This window comes from Sarcophilus harrisii, chromosome 3 (genome assembly GCF_902635505.1).
Source record: "Sarcophilus harrisii chromosome 3, mSarHar1.11, whole genome shotgun sequence".
Classification (NCBI taxonomy): Eukaryota; Metazoa; Chordata; class Mammalia; order Dasyuromorphia; family Dasyuridae; genus Sarcophilus; species Sarcophilus harrisii.
Genome location: NC_045428.1, coordinates 77,337,546 through 77,357,461, shown reverse-complemented (window position 1 = coordinate 77,357,461; position 19,916 = coordinate 77,337,546). Strand labels below are relative to the sequence as shown.

The 19,916-nt window shown below is 34.9% G+C and overlaps 1 long non-coding RNA gene across 1 annotated transcript in view; it reads left to right on the top strand.

The window, feature by feature from the left end:
- The first annotated feature begins 5,469 nt into the window (after positions 1–5,469).
- LOC116422239 overlaps positions 5,470–19,916 on the top strand; it is a 28,410-nt gene continuing 13,963 nt past the window's right edge. The window contains exon 1 of the long non-coding RNA XR_004232802.1: positions 5,470–5,834. This is a non-coding gene — a long non-coding RNA (uncharacterized LOC116422239). The remainder of the gene's footprint in view (positions 5,835–19,916) is intronic.

The following is a 19,916-nucleotide window of genomic DNA, read 5'->3' as shown; positions in this document are numbered from 1 at the left end:
GTCTGAAGAATTTTCATAAGCTATTTCTATCTCTTTACTTTCTTTTTTTAATCTCTTTACTTTCTGCTACAGATGTTGGCACCTGAACTGCAGTTCTCTTTACAGTGGTCTTTTTGCAAAATGTAAACAATGCAATACAAAATGATCGTGAAATGATGGTTCTTATTGCTTTCGGACCAATGATGAAATGAACTCACTTATATAGACCTGTGAACCATCCTTCAAAGTAGCTGAAATTACCTTATGTCTTCTTGATTTATTCATTGTATACATTTAGCTATAACTTCCTTATGTCTTCAGGGTAGAATGTCAATATTGACACTTAATTTTCTTCAGTAGTCAACTCATTGATCATTTCACAAGGCTGTCACATTTGAAATGCCAAGAGTTATAAAAGCTGTGATTCTTACCACCCATTTCCAGCTATCCACTGTTAAATTGCATCAGTAGCAGATGACCACATAAAACCAAAGACTTTTGCATTTTTCTGTGTTTTATTGGCTAAAGAATTAATCCTCTAGTGAACAGCATACTATTGATGATGTGCTTCTCAGTACTCAGCTAGGTTAGTGCTTGTACAGCATGCACAATCTGTTGCCTTTCCAACTGGAAAGGACCTGCCAAAGCTTGTGTTCATATCACCTTTGAAAACCCAAAGTCACCTTCATGTCAAAATGAAACATAGAAAGATTTTTGTGGAGGTTGGGTCCATGTTAAAATATGAATATCCCAAGAAGGAACACTTAAACTTGTTGTCTTTTATACCTTACCATATAAATGAATTTATAAAATCCTTTTCTAAGAAGAAATTTTGATAGGAGAGAGGAGAGGCATCTTAGAAAAGGGAGTGCAAGCAAGGGGAAGAAGGACGTTGAAAGGGAAAGATTGCATTATAGAGACCATAGGAAAAAACTTAATCACTTCACAATTTTTATTAGAGTCACTCCCAATTACCATTTTCTAAGATAATACCTTCTAATGACTTTTTCAGCCTCATTGGAAGTTACTTTCAAATGGCAGAACTTCTTATCATCTGAATCTCTACAGAGCAGGGGAAGGGGAAGGTTGATGTCACCATAGGAAACCCTGGACCCTCCCTCCAGCAACCTCTCTGCCAGAGAGTTCTGTAATAGATACCAAGGTGGCAGTGGGTGTTACTTTCTACCAAGGGGCAAGGGGTAATCATTGTAATTCTCACAGCTTGATTATGATGCTCCCCCTGGTCTTAATTAGTTTTGTTACTGGAAGTTCCATTGCACATATTTGAAAGAGGCAAAGCAAAGCAGGAAATAACAAAACTATTGGAAAAAGGGGAGGAGGGGGCAGCAACTTGTCAAGTTGTCAGAGTGCTTGGGGAAGATAATGCAAAGCTGGCATTTCCTTTAGATAAATCAACCATTATAGAAGCATGAAGAAACAAAAGGTCTCTACAGGGATATCTGCATATACTCATCTCTGCTAACCTTAAGTACATCAGGTCACCTTAGTTCCCTGTATCAAATTCAGTACCATGGCCAGAGCTTTCTGGATTAGGGGCATGGGGATAAAGAGGTGACAAATTTCCTGGAGGAATTGTTTGGTTAGTCTGAAAACAGCTGGCCTGTTAAGAAAACAATGTCTAGAACAGGAGGTTCTTCACCTTTTTGGTGTCATGGGCTGCCTTTGGCAGTCTTCTCAGAAAAATCAATCAATAACCAATCATCAACATATGTTAAGCACCTGCTATGTGCCAGGCATTGTGCTAAGCAATGAGATTATAAAAATAGGCACAGGACAGTCCCTGCTCTCAAGTTAAGAATTTGATGGATATAATGCTTTCAAATGCATTAAATCAAATATGCACATAGAATTACAAAAGAAACCAAGTATATTAATTACAGTTAACAAAATATTTTTTAAAACAAGTTCATGGATCCAAGGTTAAGAATCCCTTATAAGAGTTAGGGTTGTGTTTCTTGAACCAAATTAAATTGCCACCTTATATTATCTACATTCCCTACTGCATGCTACAAAAGTTCTTTGTGACCCAGAGATTGGGAGCTGGGCTGGTGGCAGCGAGTGGGGAATGGAGGATAAGGAGAGTGAATAAAGGAAAGGAAGAATCATAGAATCTCATTCAAAATCGGCAGGGCAGCTTGTCTCTCTTGCACCTCACCAGGAATCCTAAATACAATATTGCTGGCACTTGGTTATATAGCTTCTGCTTAAATATCTTCATTGATGGGGAAACTATGATCTCCTGAGATAGCCTGTTCTAGTACTGAATTGCACTGAATATTAGCAAGCTTTTCCTTATATGAAGTAGAATGTGAGTTAGTATTTTAGATTCACAGGTATTAGGAAGTCTTCATTTTAGTAATGGAAGTATTATAGAACAGGAAAATTTTGTTGCTGTACCCATGTAACTAGCCTACAGATTGGCAGTTAGCAAATGACATTCTATGGTAGAAATTTTTTTTAATCTCAGTACTTCTTTACACTCTTTATTAGATATCATTGTGGTCACTGCCAAAGGAAATTTAATCTTTTGGACCTCCTGAAAAGGTTTCAGGGATCCTCAGTTATAGTGAATAGAGCTACAAGACATTAAAATTTCATGAGACTTTTTTAATTTAAATTTGATTAATTTTTAAAAAGCTTAATTTAAGATCAAATTTAAATTTTTAAATGAAATATAAAAAAGGAAATAAATTGTTTTAAAACAGAAGATATGATTTCCCCATCACTGTATATATTTAAGACAGATTCATTCAGAGATGTTTGTAAGTACAGTTTTGACTCTGCAACCAATATTCATTCTGACTCAGAGAGTCACTTTTATCACTCTGTGGCAGTAACCATATTTTCCTAACTTCAAATCAGGGCATATGGTCAATAAATTTTGCATTTTTCCCAGACCTTCTCAGACATTCTTTCTATGGGCACTACCTATATGTATTTCACAGAAGACAAACTGGGATCTAAGTAGAGAAATTAACCCATAAGACCATAAGTAGCAGATCCTATATTCTGACTCCAAATCCAATAGTGCTTATACTCTACTGTAGAATTGATGGATCTTGATCCCTGATGCTTTAACTAATGCTATCCAAGTTAAATTTTTGATGATGTTTCTATGAGAGTCAAATGAGACATGTTTCTAAATGAGACTATAAAGCACCCATGAATAATTGGACACAGTTGCAGTGGTATGTCCCATGCCATGGGGTATGTGTAATGTGCCTAACCATACTGATTCTAACTCAAGCATTTTATTTGATCATTCATACTCTTAGCACCAAGGCATTCATGAAGATGGAATGGAAAAGAACCACATGCCCACTTAGCCTATATCTATCTTTTTCTCAAAAAAAAGAACTTTATCATATTTTTCATATACATTACCTCCTCTCCACTCACCCAGCTATCACCTTAATTAGATCCTCATCACCTCCTGCTTTCAATAGCCTCCTAATTGGTTTCCCTTCACCCCTTCCCCTTCAGTCTGTTCTATTCACTGCTGCCAAAATAAATGTTTGTAAGGGCAAATGTAAACCCGATAATGCCCTACTCAGCCAACTCCAGTGGCTTGATATTGCCTTTAGAATAAACTCCTCTAGTTAGTTTTTAGTCTCCTATACAATCTGCTTCCTCCCACATCTCTACAAACTCTTCCTACCCTTTAAAAGCTAGACAATCTGACCTTCTTTCTATTCCTCATTCATGACATTCCATCCCACGTCTCCTTGTCTTTATATTGGCCACCCCCCAATGCCTGTAATATATAGTACTCCCTACGTACTTCTGCCTTACAGAGTCTCTCTCTTTTTTTAAGATTCAGCTCAGATATTATTTTCTGCATAAAGCCTTTCCTAGATTTGCCAACTGCTAGTTCTCCCTCCCTAAATACCTTGTATTTAACTACTTTGTGTGTATGTATAAACATTCATGCGTTAACTATATATTTATGCTGTATATTTCTCTATATATACACTTCTCCTACATTAGAATTCATTATAAGTTCATTGTGAGTAAGGACCGTTTAATTCTTTATGCTTTTATCCCCACCAGTAGCAATGCCTGGCACATGGTAGGCACTTAATAAATACTTGTTGATTGATTAGAATCATAAAATGACATTGTACCAGCAGAAATTTTATCTAAAGTTAGAGAAATAGATTAAATTCTTCATAAACATACACTTATTAAAAGGAAACAAGGGTGGCAAGAAGCTTTATGGTTGCCACCGCTGCAAAGACCTGAACCTAAAAGAGACCACTCTTAAATATGCCAAATCTGCAGCACCGACCAAGCTCCAGTTGAGAATCACAGCAACATGGCTGTGATTCCCCTCTTGGAGAAGTTGCTAACTGAAGCAAGGGTGAAAAATTTTTTTAATTCTTTTTTCTCTTAAATGAAATGCTTTAGTGAATTTTTTAATGGTGTATTAAAAAAAAAAAAAAAAAAAACAAACCTGTCCTATATCTTTCTAATCAAGCCTCTTAAAGCATTTGTTGCTTGGATTAATGAGGCCATATCAAAGGCTGATATTCATGTTTCCCCAAATGGACACCATGGGGCACTTCTGGGCTCCATTTTGGCAACTTGTTCAGTAGTCAAGCTGTTTTATTTTATTTTATTATTATTTTTCCTATGTCATCATCCAGGGACAAAAGGATGCCGCTTTCAATGAGAAAAAAATCTCTCCCTTCATGTGCTGTTCTAAACCCAGTAGGTCCTCTTTCCAGCCAGGTGAGGGGAAAATTGCAATTTCAATGCAGAAAAGCCCTTCTGAATGCCGGGCGGCCTGGGAGGTATAATGAACAAGCTTCTCACTTGGATCTCTTCCCAGACCCACAACGACTGAGCTCGGTGGTGTCTAAACAGAAGTCTCTGGCTTCCTTTCAGTCCCTGGACTTATTAGGCTTGCTGTTTCTTTATTATGTTTTGTTCTGCATCTCTAAATCCTCCTTCTGAAGCATTGTACGGCAAACACGGGGTCCATCCGCCCGAGAGCATTGTCCCTTGGTCGTCATGGTAACCGGAGCGCACTCCAGCTAGCTCCTTCTTCCAGATGAAATACACACGCGTCCCGACGCACACCTTGCGGCACCCACCCCAGCCGGGAAATCAGCCCACGGGGGGTTTCTGTTTATGAGCAAGAGCTGGTATGGGCCCGAAGGGGCCAGCGCTGCTGTGTTTTATTGACTTTATTAAAATACTTGGGAAACACATTCAATTTCTATTTGTTATTGTTTCACCTGTGCCGAAAGGGGGCACTTGATGAATGGGCTGAGAGGCTGTTGAGTGTTTCATTCGGGCGTCTGTCGCTAACAGATGCTGAAATGTGGTTTCATAATACTGTAATAAGACTTTGTACTTTTACAGCTCCTTTCATCAGTGAATCTCAAAGGCTCCCTCATTAAACCTCACAGCCCCTTGGGAAGTAGGTAGTTCGGGAGCCTCTCTAACCGCACCCTCCTCCTCTGCCAACTCCACCTTCTCCTTCTCCCCAACACTTCCCACCACCAATTCACTGTAGATACCGAGGGTGAGTTGCCCAGGCTTATACAGGACGCTAATCTAGGAATGGGACACTTTGCTCTAGGCTAGACCTATCCACAAGATATAATTATGTATTTACCACGCTATATTCCAGTCATTTACATTTGTTTTCCTTCCGTTCTTTGGACTTTCTTCCTTTGTCTTGAGTAACTGGTCCAGTCCCAACACATCACTGGGATCTGAATCTCCCAAGAGTTGGCCATTCCCACAGTCACCATGCACCTTCGGAGAAAAAGATAATAGTTCCTTTGGCCCCGACCCAGGCCAACACAAGCAAATCCATCATGGGGGTAAGTCTCTGATCCAGCAAAGGCTACCTGTACTTAAAGCAAAAACATAATAGGGTTCACCAAATCGTCACAATAGAAATGGACAGGATAATAGCTTTAGAGCTGGGGTGGGAAAAAATAATAACAAAATTCTAGATCAACACCCACCCAACCTATTTTTGAAATGGGGAATTTGAGATGCAAAAAAATTTGAAGTCACTTGCTCAGTGTGAGAAATTCAAAATCAAGTCTGTTAATTTCAGTTCAGGGATTTATTTCAATGCATATATCCACTCAATTCTCCTGTGGATCATCTAAAAACTTCCCCCCCCCTCAATCAAAGAATATATCTTAAATAATAATCTTTTCCTGATGCTGGAGGTTAAGTAAGAGTTGCTATAGAAAACACATGTGGATGACTTTACAATAATCAGAACTATAACTTTCATATTATTCGCTCATAATATTTGCATTGACCTGACTACCATTTATCAACATCAGGCAAATAGCAGGATATGTAAGCCCTGAAAAGGTACTTGGACCTGGATAAATGTCCAGTGGTTGATAGATGTATACAAAATAAAAGCCATACAATGTCATTATTCAGATTTAGAATGAACCCACTATTACTGGAGTTACTAGTGTTTGTCATGATTTCAGGAAATTTATTATTGGTATAAAATGATGACATAAGTCAGCAGAAGTGCACACAAATGAGTAGAGGGAATTATGTACATATGACTAATCATAGAAAATTAAAGCTGGAAGAAATCATCAGCCAATTCAATCCAACATACATTTATTAAGCATCAACTCTATGTAGAACATTGTAAATGGCACTGAGAACTTCTTTTTAAATCCTCTGATTATATAAGTGTGAGTTAGTACCAGTGGACAACTTACTACTCAACTCAGACGACCAAGGCAATGTAACCTGTGCTCTTGGAGAGTTGCCTGGGAAACTGACAGGTGAAGTGACTTGCCCATAGCACCACAGCTAGTATATGATACAGAAGCAGCTCTTGAGTCCCACTCTTCCTAGTTCTAAGACCATTTCTCTGCTATTCTACCTTCCTGTTACTGTTCAAAACTAATAATAAAAACCATAACAAAACGATGACCAACATTGATATAGTCATTTGAAAAGTTTACAAAGTGTTTTACATGTATTATCTTATTTCGTATCCCAGGGTGCTATTCTTGGCACTCTTCTCCCTCACTCAACTCTAAACTCTTTCTCTGTCTCTCTCTATTTCTCTCTCTGGTTCTATCTGCTTGTATTTTGTCTCTCTCTGACTCTGACTTTTTGGCTCTGTCTCCCTCTATCTCTGTCTCTGTCTCTCGATCTCATCAATTCCCATAGATTCAACTGTCTTTTCTTTTTTTTTTTATTATAACTTTTTATTGACAGAACCAATGCCTGGGTAATTTTTTTTACAACATTATCCCTTGCAGTCACTTCTGTTCCAACTTTTCCCCTCCCTCCCTTCATCCTCTTCCCCAGATGGCAAGCAATCCTATACATGTTGAATATGTCACCTCAACTGTCTTTTCTAAGAATATGATCTATATATTCAAGATCCATACATCCTGCGTGACATCTACTTTTTTTATTAAATGGTACTTCATTGTTCCAATGTTTATGATTTTTGTAATATAACTTAAAACCTAGTAATTCAATATTTTCTTTCATTCCCACATTTTCATTATTTGCCTTGAAGTGTTCAAGATTTTATTTCTGCAAATGAATTTATTTTTCCTAGTTTTATAAAGTAATCTTACAAGACTTGTAGTGATAAAACCTCAAATATGTAAAGTAATTTGGATAGAATAATTTTCATTATATTGGCACAGCTCAACTATATCTAGTTAACATCTCTCCAATGATTTGTCTTCTTTTCTTTCTTTAAAGTGTTTTGTACTTGTATTTATATAATTCCTAAGTATGACTTAGCAGTTTAACTCTTAGATGTTTTATGTATTCTAGAGTTATTATTAGCATGATTTCCTTTTCTTTCTCCTCTTGATGAGTTTTTTAAGCAATATAGAAAAATGCAGATGATTTTGTGAATTTCTTTTGTATTCCTGCTTTGCTGAAATTATTCATGTTACAACTAATTTTTTTTTCATTAAATCTCCAGGGCTTTTCATGTAAACAAATATACTTAAAAGTAAAAAAGAATTTTGTCTTTTTTTGATCTATATTTTTCCATCAATTCTTTTTTTGGGGTAGGAGGGGGGTGTCTTACTGCTATAGCTGGTATTTAAAGTACTATATCAAATAATAGTGGAGACAAAGGGCTTTTTGCTTTATCGCTGATCTTTTGGGGAAAGCTTCTAATGTTTCTTCATAACAAATAATTCTAGTACCTGCTTTACAGAAATAACTCTTTCTTTGATGTAGCTTATATTGTAGTCAAGAAAAAATACTGAATAAATATAACAAATAATATGATTTGTTGTTATATTTATAGTTTTACTAATGTGAAACCATTTTTAAATTACTGAAAAGAGTCTAGTCATAATGTACAACATTTAAAACTATATTACTTAGTCTCTTTGCTAATATTTTGTTCATTTTTTGGAAAATATTTATGTTATGATAATTGTGGAAATATATATAGAAGAATTGTACGTATTTAACATATATTGGATTGCTTGCTGTCTAGAGGAGGAGGTGGGGGGAAAGGAGGAAAAAAATTGGAACGAAAGGTTTTGCAAGGGTGAATGTTAAAAACTATTTTGCATATTTTTTTGAAAATAAAAAAGCAACTGTATAAATATAAATATGTATACATATGTTGTATTTAACATATACTTTAACATATATGGGACTACCTGCCATTTAGGGGAGGGACTGGAGGGAAGGAAGGGAAAAGTTGGAACAGAAGTTTTTGCAAGAGTCAGTGTTGAAAAATTACCCATGCATATGTTTTGTCAATAAAAAGCTATAATTTTTTAAAAAGAAAATAAAAAGCTATTTTTTTTTTAAATCCACATAAACAACAACAAAAAAAGAAAATATTTATGCTAGTGGTTTATAGATTTCTTTCTCTGCTCCCTGGGTTGAGTAACGAGGCAATATTTTGCAGAAATTTAATAATATGTGAATCTTTTGAATTTTTATAAATACTTTATGTAATATATGGGTTACATATATTTATATAGGGATTATTTCAGTTTTCAAAATTTAGTAAAAATTCATTCGAAAACTCAATCCAAACTGGATCTGGGAATTTTTGCTTTGGTTGTCCCATCATCATTCATTCAATTTCTAGGGAATTCTTGAGATTGGTTTAAATCTATTTCCTGGTCTGTTAATCTAGGTATTTTAAATTTGTGAAAATACTAATCCATTTCATTAGTTTTCTGGATTTTTTTTTTTTGCTAAATAATTGGCTATGATAATTTCTGAGAATTTCCTCTCTATTTATCTTGGTAATTTGTTTAATAATATTTCCATTTTTATATTGGTAATTTAGTTTTACTCTCCATATATCTATATTAAGTCAAATTACTTAGTGACTTAACTATTAATATTTTTTAAACAACTCTTAGTTTTCAGTCTTGGCTCAATTCATTATTTTTTTTCCTTTTTCTCTTCTGCTAATATATGTAGATATAGTTTTCTCTGAGGAATTCTGTAACTGCATCCCACAACTTTGGCATATTGTTTCTTTTTTTTCATTTTCATTAATATAATATTGTTTGTATGATTTGTTCTTTTACTCACTCATTCTTTAGTACTTTATTTTTTAGTTTCTGTTGAAAGCTCAAAACTTTCTTCATATTTCCTGTATTACTAAAACTTTAGTTGTGTGGTGATTTGTAAAGGCTGTGCTTAATATTTCTTCCTTTCTGTATTTATTCATTAATTCTTTGTGGTCTACCACTTGGTCAATTTCTGTAAAGATGCCATGCAATGTTTAGACATATGTATAATCCTCAAGATCTTTATTCAATAATTACCAAAGCTCTATCATATCCAATGTTCTTTTTGTCTTTATGCCCTTACTTCATAGATTTCTATGTACATAGAAGGTACTTAATAAGTGCTTATTAAATTGAATTGGGCTCCTTTCTTGTTAATTTTTCCAATAGATTTATCTAAACATAAACATGTCTAGACATGATAGAGACATGCTGAACTAACAATTTTTGTTTTACTATATAGATCTGACTATATAATTAAGAAAGTTTTTCTTCTAAGTGATGTATTTTAAGTGAACTTTCTTGTAAGCCACATTATTTGTGTTTATATCCAATAATGATATTATTTAATTATTTATAGTGCCTTTATGTTGTTTTTTTTTACTCTTGTCTTTTTTTTTTTACCACTGCCTTTTCTATTGTCGTGATTGCCACTGATGCTTTTTTTATTCAGCTGAGACTTAATAAATTCTATCCCAGTTCCTCATTTTGATGCTTTATCAATCTTTGTTTATTATTAAATAACAAAATGTTGACTTTTGGTTTCTAATCCATTTTATCATCATTTTCCGTTTTAAAGTAAATTCTTCAGATTACTTTCTTGACATAACCATTGGGTATTTTATTTCTTCCATTCATTCCTATTTCTTCTCTTCCCCCCATTCCACCTTATCCTTTAAAAGAAAACACAGAGTAGGGTGGTGGAAGATAATAAAATCTATTAGCAGAGAATCCCAGAATTTCGTATCAGAGCTCCTGGCCCTCAGCACTCAGCATAGAGTGCTGGACAAAACACTGCAGCCCTTTGCTATTTTTTCTTTTCTTTTTTTTTCTTTTTTAAAGAGAACTACCTGGAAAAGAATTTCTTTTTGTTCCATTTTTTGGAATGGATTTCTGTTTCATTGGATTCATTTCTTTCTATATCTTAGATGTTCGTAATAGGAGTTGGATTGAGAGATGTTTTTATGCCTCTATCTTTGGCTGAAATTCTATAATTATTTCTTCTAATACTGATTTAAGGTTCCCTTCCACTTATTTTGTAGAACACTATTTAATTTAATTTTTGAACTTCTCAATTTATCTTCCAAGTATATTATTTTTCTTGTATTGGTATTAACTGTTTATGATTATTTTTTTAGTTTGATGACATTATAAGCTTATTCTTCAATGTTATCTTTGTTCACTGACCTTTGATCAGCTACATATATTCTGCCTTTTACTTCTTCCATTGGCGTTTTTAACCCTTGTGTTGCTTTAAATTTTTTCTAAATCATTCCATTATTACATATTTTGTTTTTAAAATACTGAATTAACTCTACCTTTTAATAAATTTGTTAAAGGACTTTTTAAAAAGTCTTTTATTGCTTCTACTACAATTACAATATGTAATTTGTTGTTAACTACCTGAATTTTGTTCCCTTTAAATTGCATAATGTCTTTATTTTGTTGAAGTTCTTCAAGTTCTTTTTTTTCAAACTATCATTCTTTCAAGTTATTTCTTTTTTACTGCTAAACTAGAAAGAGCAGTCTAAAAAGCCTTTGATAAACTGCAATACTCATTTGTATATAAAGAACACGCTACAAAGTTTAGGCACAGAAGAATGTTTTTATGTGACAAAGAGTATCTATCCAAAGCCAAAAGCTAATATTATATTTAATAAGAAAATATTGGAAGGTTTTCAGAAAATACAGGAATAAAATAAAGGTACCCCCTTTCTATGGGGATGACAGTTTTAGAAATTCTAGCTAGAAATAAAGAAAAGAAAAGAAAATGAAAGGCATGAAAATAAGCAAAGAAATAAAAGGCATAGAGTCAGGCAAAGCAGATAAAAAATCATCTCTATTTCCTAAGGAAATAATAATTTGCCAGAAAATCCAACAGAAGAATCAAAGAAACTGAGGTAATCAAAAATTTCAGTAGAGTTGTAGGCTATATAATAAACCAACAAAAATCAGTATAATTTCTATAGAGTGATGACAAAATCACTTTATATTCAGGTCATCTATTCATTTATATTCATTATGGTACAAGATGTAAGATGTTCTAAATGTAAATTCTACCAAATTGTTTTACACTTCTCTCTGGGACAGCTAGATAGTACAGAGAATAGAACACTTATTCCCAATTCGGGAAGACCTGAGTTCCAGGAGCAGTCAGTAATGAAAAGTAAGTCTCATTCAAATTACAACAATGCATAAATATCTAGGAGTCAATCTAATATTCAAATATATAGATACAATTACTATGTACTAGGCACTATTCTAAGATCTTAGCAATTATATTCCTTAATTAAAAACAACACATTCCTTTAAGAAATGAACAATAATTTAAGTGGAAGGATAATCAGTGCACATGGCTTAACCATGCCAATATAATAAAAATTATAATATTGCTGATATCAATTTACACATTTGATGTTTTATATATATAATTTTGGGGTTTTCTTGGCAAAGATATTAGAATAGATTGTTATTTCCTTCTCTAGCTTATTTTGCTGATAAGGAAATTAAGGCAAACAGGATAAAGTGACTTGTTTAGGGTCACACAGTAAATGTCTGAGGATGGAGTTGGACTTAATGAAAATAAACCCTCCTAATTCCACTGTGCCATCTAGTTGCCCCATTATTTATAGAGCTGGATACAAATATTAACAAATTCATTAGGAGAAACAAAAGTTCTTAGTCTAGCAAAGGAAATCATAAAAAGGGCACAAATCAAGGAAAAATAATACTTCCAGATCTTAAACTATATTATATAACAGAAACCATTAAAACTATGTGAACTGTTGTTAAAATACAAAATGTAGATCAATGGAACAGACTAGACAAAGAAGATCAGAAATAATTGAAGATAACCCAGGGTTATAAACTGGGTTTATAAACATTCAATTATCTAGGAAAGAATTCTCTGTTTAATAGGAATTACTGGGAAAACTGTTTATTGTTGTTTTGTGTTTTGTTTTTGGGAGGCAATTGGGGCTAAGTGACTTGCTCAGGGTCAAACATGTAGGAAGTATTAAGAACTCAGGTCCTCCCTACTTGAGAATAAGTGTTCTATTCACTGTACTATCTAGCTGTCCCAAGGAGAAGTGTAAAACAATTTGGTAGAACTTACATTTAGAACATCTTACACCTTGTACCACAATGAATATAAATGAATAGATGATCTGAATATAAAATCATAGCAGAAAAAAATTAAAAGAGAAACAACCAGACAACTTTCATAGCTTTGGCTAAAGAATAAATTCTTAACCAGTAAATAGAGGTAATTACAAAAGATTATAATTTTGATTACATGAAACTGAAAAGATTTTGCATGAACAAAATGAATTCAACTAGGATGAAAAGACAAATAATCTACTGGTGAATGGCTAAATAAAGTGTGGTATATAAATATAATGGAATATTGCCATACTATTAAGAAATAGTTCGCATGGAATAGAGGGGAAACTGATAAGAACTTTCTCCTTAAGAGCAGGGACTGTTTTCTTTGCATTCTCCTAAGCATAGCACAATGTCTGGTATATAATAGGTGCTTCATAATTTCTTGTTGACTTGATTTTAATGATATAAAAAGAAAAACCATATTCATAATGACTATAACTGAATAATGTGACATTATGATAACTAAGCTTGGTTACAAAATAAATATGAAAGAGCACCTCTCTTGCTTATTTGCAAAGGTGGGGGATTGTAGGTGTGAAACATAGCATATAATAGTTTTTTATGTTGGTTAGTTTTGTCAAATTTCCCTCCCCCCTCCTCTTTTTTTTAAAAATTTCTATTCTAAGGAATGGCTTTTCCTGTTGAGAGTCAAAATCATATTAGAAAATATAGATGCCATAAAACCAAAAGATACCAATAAGATTTAATATTGGAGAAGGGTTATGGAGGAGGTTGTTTGTTGTTTGTTTTTAGGAACAATATCCTTAAACTCTCTTCTGCTTCCCAACAGTGATATGCTTTTCCTGCTCCAGCTGGGAAGGGGATTCTCTCCCTCCCCTTTTCTTATACACTAGAAGGCACAAAAGGAGAAGGAAAGTCTCAGTCCACAAGAGCTGAAAGCTCCAGAGAGTATAATTAGTTTATTTTTATTCTCTATGAAGGGAAATAGTTGATTCTTCAATCAATTAATCACTAGGAGTTCTGTGCATTCTATCAATTTGATTGGATAACTTCAGTTTGTTCGGGGATTAACTATGACTCATGTTCTGTAATTTCATTACGTTGATTGGAGAACTTTTCAAATTGGCCAAAAATGCTCTGATTTTTTCAAACCCTTATGATAATTTAAATGTTAAATACAACATCTTTCTCATTCCTGAACTCCTCTGAACTCCTATGATCCCTTCTTCCAGGTTTCTCTCCTTTTTTGGCTTTCATGACATTGCTATCTCCCATTTTTTCCATTTCTTCTCTGATGATACTATTTTAGAGTGCCTGTCTAGCTCACTATCCTCCATCTCAATTCTCTAATGCTGTTCAAGGACCTGTCCTATATTTCTTAACTTCCTTGGTGATCCCATCCATTCCCCTGGGTTCAATCATGTCCTCTATTTCTTCCTGTGAACTCCAGTTCCGTACTACCAATGAGATGAACTGTCAGCACTCCAAATTTAACATGCTGAAAATATTATTCATCTTCTCCTCCAACTGTAACCTGTCTCTCCCAAGCTCCTGATTTTTAGAGATGCTACCACCTTTCTCTTGGTCACTCAGACTAAAAAACCTGGAATCATCTTTGGGTTTTCCCTTTCCCTTATCTTTTGCATTCAGTTCAATCTGATTCAATTAACATTGTGCTGGATGTTTTGTTAGTCACTACATATAAACACAAAAGTGACCCAGTACCTATCCTCAGGGAGCTCTGCAAAAGAGTCCTTCTCTGTCTTTCTCCCTCTAGATCCCTGGTTATCTGAGAGCACACCCTAGGGAGTGAAGAGTTGGGAAAGCAAGCCTTGACAATAGCCTCCAGATGCTTTCTCCTCATCTCTCCATAATCCGGTCCTATGCAATCCTTTCCCACCTCCAACCCACATTACCACAATTACCAGCACGATCTGGATAAAAGATAGCAGCACTCTATTTGCCTTATTAACAGCTCTCTAGGAAATCAGCAATGCCTTCATTCCTCTGGACTTCACCCCTGCTGTCCCAGGGAAATATTGATGACTGCATTAAGAGTGCATGGGTATTTACAGAGTGACTGAGGCAGGAGGTCAGTGGCTGGTCCACTTAATAGCTGTGCCTATGTCTTAGCTGCAGCTACAGAATTCTCTAGGAAAGTGTTTGCTCTTTTTTTTTTTTCTGAGGCAATTGGAATTATGTGACTTGCCCAGGGTCACACAGCTAGGAAGTGTTAAGTGTCTGAGATCAGATTTGAACTCAGATCCTCCTGACTTCAGGGCTGTTCCTCTATCCACTGCACCACCCAGCTGCCCCTGCTCTTTCTTTTAAAGCATTTTTTAGTTTGTGTCCTCCATTTTCACTCTGATCCTGTTTTTCTTAAGTGTTTTATTTGGAGAAGGTATAGGGATAAGGAAGGCTATGGAACTGATTCTTCAACTTTTCACTAGTCACCTCCTCCAAAATCTTCTAATGACTTTTTAAAATCATAGATTCATATGCCCAAAGAGCAATCAAACTGCACGCCCTTTCATCCAGTAATACCTCTAATAGGTATTATATAGGTCAGTATCCCAAAGAGATTTTAAAAGGTAGGGAGAAGAATCTATTTGTACAAATACATACATATTACATAGAGAGATATAGACATTGATATAGATTGCAGCTCTTTTTGTGGTGGCAAAGAATTGGAAATTGAGGGGATATCCATCAATTAGAGAATGGCTGAACAAGTTGTGATTTATCAATATAGTAGAATGCAATTGTGCTCTAAGAAATGACCACCAATAGGAGAATATTGTGCACAGTAACAACAAGATTATGTGATGATCAACTGTGGTAGATTTAATTCTTCTAAGCTACACAGTGATCCAAGACAATTCCAATACACTTGGTATAGAAAATGTCATCCCCATTCAGAGACAGAACTATGGGGACTGAATGTGGATCGCAACATTGTTTTTTCACCTTTTTTCTTTATTTGCTTTTTCTTTCTCATGGTGTTTTCCTTTTTGGCCTGATTTCTCTTGTGTAACATGATGAATATGGAAATCTGTTCAGAAAGATTAATATTTAACCTGTATCAGATTGATTGCTGTGTTGGGGGATGAGAAGAGGAAAAGAGGAGAAAAAAATTGCAAAATTTTGCAGAAATGAAAGTTGAAAACTATTTTTGCTTGTATTTGGAAAATGAAATACTATTGAGAGGGCAGAAGCCCAACAATAACAACACCCCAGATAACGGAGGGTTTTTGTCAGTAAACTGAGGGTTTGATCAGTAAATGAACAAACATTTGTAAATTTCCAATGTGCATTAATTGTGCTTATGCCAACATAATAAGTACTTAATAAACAATTTGATCACTCATTCAAAAAAAAATCAAATGTGCATATACAATGGCCCTTATTGTCACAAATATTTATATATATATATATATATATATTTATATATATTTATTTATATATACACACACACATATATATGTGTGTCTATACTCTGAATATACCACTTCCTGTGAGAAGATGGGTAATATACTTTATCATTGGTCTTCTAGAATTATGGTTGGTCATTTTGCTGAACAATTCTTAAGTTTTTGAATGTTCTTTACAATGTTCTTATAGTATAAATTGCTCTCTTGCTTCTGTTCACTTCACTCTGCATCAGCTCATTCAAGAATATCTCAGGTTTCAGAATATTCCTTTTTCAACTTCCCCAAACTAAGACCAAAGCTGAATTCCCATAGAGCCACACTCTGTACCTTATATATTTCCTAGCAATCAAATTCTGAGGGGACCTATTTCTTTAATGCACCCTACACCTCCACTAATGCTTGATCTCTGTGTTCACAAGAAGAAAGGCAGAGGGGTCCTTTGAATACCCCTTAATCAATCTGTACCATAGGAGGCAAAAAAGCAGTCCAAGACTGACAATTATTGCTCATATGGGACAATCCAAGTCTGTCTTTTGGCTAATGTCCAGAGGTTTTGCCTGTGTGACCCATCATTGTCTATTACCCGGTCTCTCTCAATCTAATGATTACCCTGACACTTTGCTCACATTTAGCCACCACATCTCTAATGCAATTTGCCTGAATATCACAGCTTAATGGTGGGGATTCATTAGAATAATAGCTCCCATTTATATAATGTTCTACAGTCACAACAGTCCCTTATGAATTATGTGTTTTATCCACTCACCTTATGCTTCATTTTGTCCTCCTGTAGTTTGCCAAAGAATAGGTGCCTTCAAAGCCTTATAGAGGTTCCATCATCATAATTAGATAGTAATGATTCCCATCCCTCAATAGTTTTGGAAACTCAAGGCCAGCCTTATAGAAGATGATTATTTCCTCTTAGGTACTATGTCTGAAATCCTAGTTTGCTATCAGGTGAATCTTATTGCCTATTAATAGGTACATATAGCTTAATCAATAACCTTGCTTCAGTCCTTTATACAACAGCATTCATATAAGTAAATAATATATGTAAGTTTACAAAGAACTTAACATGTTATCTCATTTGATCCTCACAACAAACCTGAGAGATAGATGGGTGCTATTATACCCCTATTTTATGGGAAAGGAAATGGGCTGAGAATAAGTGACTTGATCAAGTTCACACAATTAATGAGGTCCTAAGGTCAGATTTTTAACTCAGGTCAAAACCCAGCACCCTATGTACTGTGCCAACAAATGTCATGGATATAAAAAATATTAAATTAATGTAAGAAATATAATAAGGGAAAGGATTAATCAACAAATATTTATTAAGTGGTCAGTCAGGTGGCAAAGTATATAAAGCACTGGACTTAGAATCAGGAAAGCTCATGTTCATGAAGTCAAATCCAGCTTCAGATACTTACTACCTATGTGACCCTGTTTGCCTCAGTTACTACCCCTCTAAATGAGCTGGAGAAGGAAATAACAAACCAGTCCAGTATCTCTTCCAAGAACATCCCAAAAGGCATCACAAAGAGTAAAACACCACTGAAACTGAATAAATGCCTACTATTATTAAGTGCTTACTATTTATCAGATGCTATATAGTGGAAATGTGGAAATTTCATAAAGGAATTGGCATCTGAGATGGACTTTGCAAGAAGGACTTCAGTGATCTTAGATAAGATATGGAGAATTCATTCTAGTATAGTATAGTATAGTATAGGAGAAACAGTATAGGCAAAGGGCAGACTAGGATATGTGATCACAAGTAGGTTCCCTTTGGCTGAAATGCAGCACAGACTCAGACAAGATTGGACTATGTGGGGCCTTACATGAGAGGATTAGGAATTTATATTTTATTTAGCATTCAATGGGAAACCACTGGACATTATAAAGGAGTGACATGATCAGAGAGATGTATTACAAAAATTACTCAGGCAGCAGTATGAGAGATGGACTAGAACACAGCTAGATTGGAGTCAGGAAGGTCAGTTAGGAGGCAATTGCAGTAATCTAGGTAAGATGAATGAGGCTCTGAAGTAGCATCTTCTAAAGGAGGGATGCAGGAGATATTGTCAAGACAATCAACAGAGCTTGGCAGCTTGACGCGTTGTGAGGGGGTATAAGAGATGGAAGAATTGAAAATGAGCTTGTGAGACTGCTTGAGTGGGAGGACAGTGGTATCATCAAGACAAATAGACAAGTTAGAGGGAAGTGCAGGTTTGAGGAAGATGAGTTCAATCAATCCAGTATTAAGTGCTTACTTTGTGCCAGACATTGTGATAAGTGCTGGGGATACAAAAAGTTAAAACCATTCTAAAAAGAGATTCGATTTTTAAGGGGAAGAGATAACATATGTAAATTGGATGTGTTGAATGTTGTGAAGAGGTTATGGGTGGCCATATTCATTTGGGAGTCATCTATATAGAGGCAATAAATAATCATGCCTTGGGTACAAAGAAACTAAAGAGAAGTCAAAATTTAAGATTTGCTCATGTTTAAAGGGTGAAGGGAAAAAGAAGTCAGGAAAAGGGATAGAGAGGGAACATTTGGAGAAGTAGGAGATGAAATCCGAAAGTGCCATTTCACAGGTGCCAAAGGGGGAGAGGGAATCAAAGAGGGAATTGTCTACAGTCTCAAGTATCACTGAAAAGTCAAGGATAAGGAATGAAATTGTCATTATATGTAGTGATAAGAGAATCATATGTAACCCTGAAGAAAGCTCTTCTAGTAGGATGAGAGGAAAGGACTTGAAGGATAATTGAAGTGAGTCTTTCTAGAAGTTGAGGGAAAGTTGAGGGATGAAGGGAAGGAGGAATATCACACAACAGACCTAGCGACTAGCAAGGTCAAAGGAAAGAGATTTTTTTTTCTTTTAATTTTTAAGATGTAGTAGATGAGTATATTTTAGGCTAAAGGGAGCAAGCCATAGAAAAGAAAAAATTGAAGACACCTAACAAGAAGGGGAGGGTGGTTGACATTGTAATACTACAGAGGAGACAAAAGAGAGAACAATCAAAAATATTAGAGGAGGGGTTATGTTTGGCGAGGAAGAGGGGCAATTCATCCTAGCAGAGGCAGCTTGGTGATGTATTGGAAAGAGTGCTAGACTTGAAGTCAGAAATATCTGAATTTAAATCCTCTCAATGCTCCAAACACTCACTAGCTATGTGACCATGAACAAGTCTCCTAAGCTCTCTTAACCTTAGCTTCCTCATATGTAAAATGGAAGTAATAATATTTTCTATCTCCTAGGGTTGTTGTGAAGATTGAGATATCTAAAGTTCTCTTTAAATGTTTAAATACTGTATAAATTTTGGTTATTGTTATTCTTATCCTCTAAGACTGGAAATTAGAAAAGATGGATGAAAAGATTTGTTATGTGATGACTTCTATCTCCTGAGAAAAATAGAAAGCACTCTGTGCTGAGAATGAGGGGCAAAGTGGGAAGTTTGAAAAGAAGTTTGGAACAGCCATCGGAAAGAAGCCAATTACAATTAAAACTTGAATAAATTTTTAATTTCTTTAATATAAGTATTCTTTCTACAGGCTCAAATCACACTTCTTGATCTGTGCAATTTTTGCCCACAGAGAATTTAGTCAATAG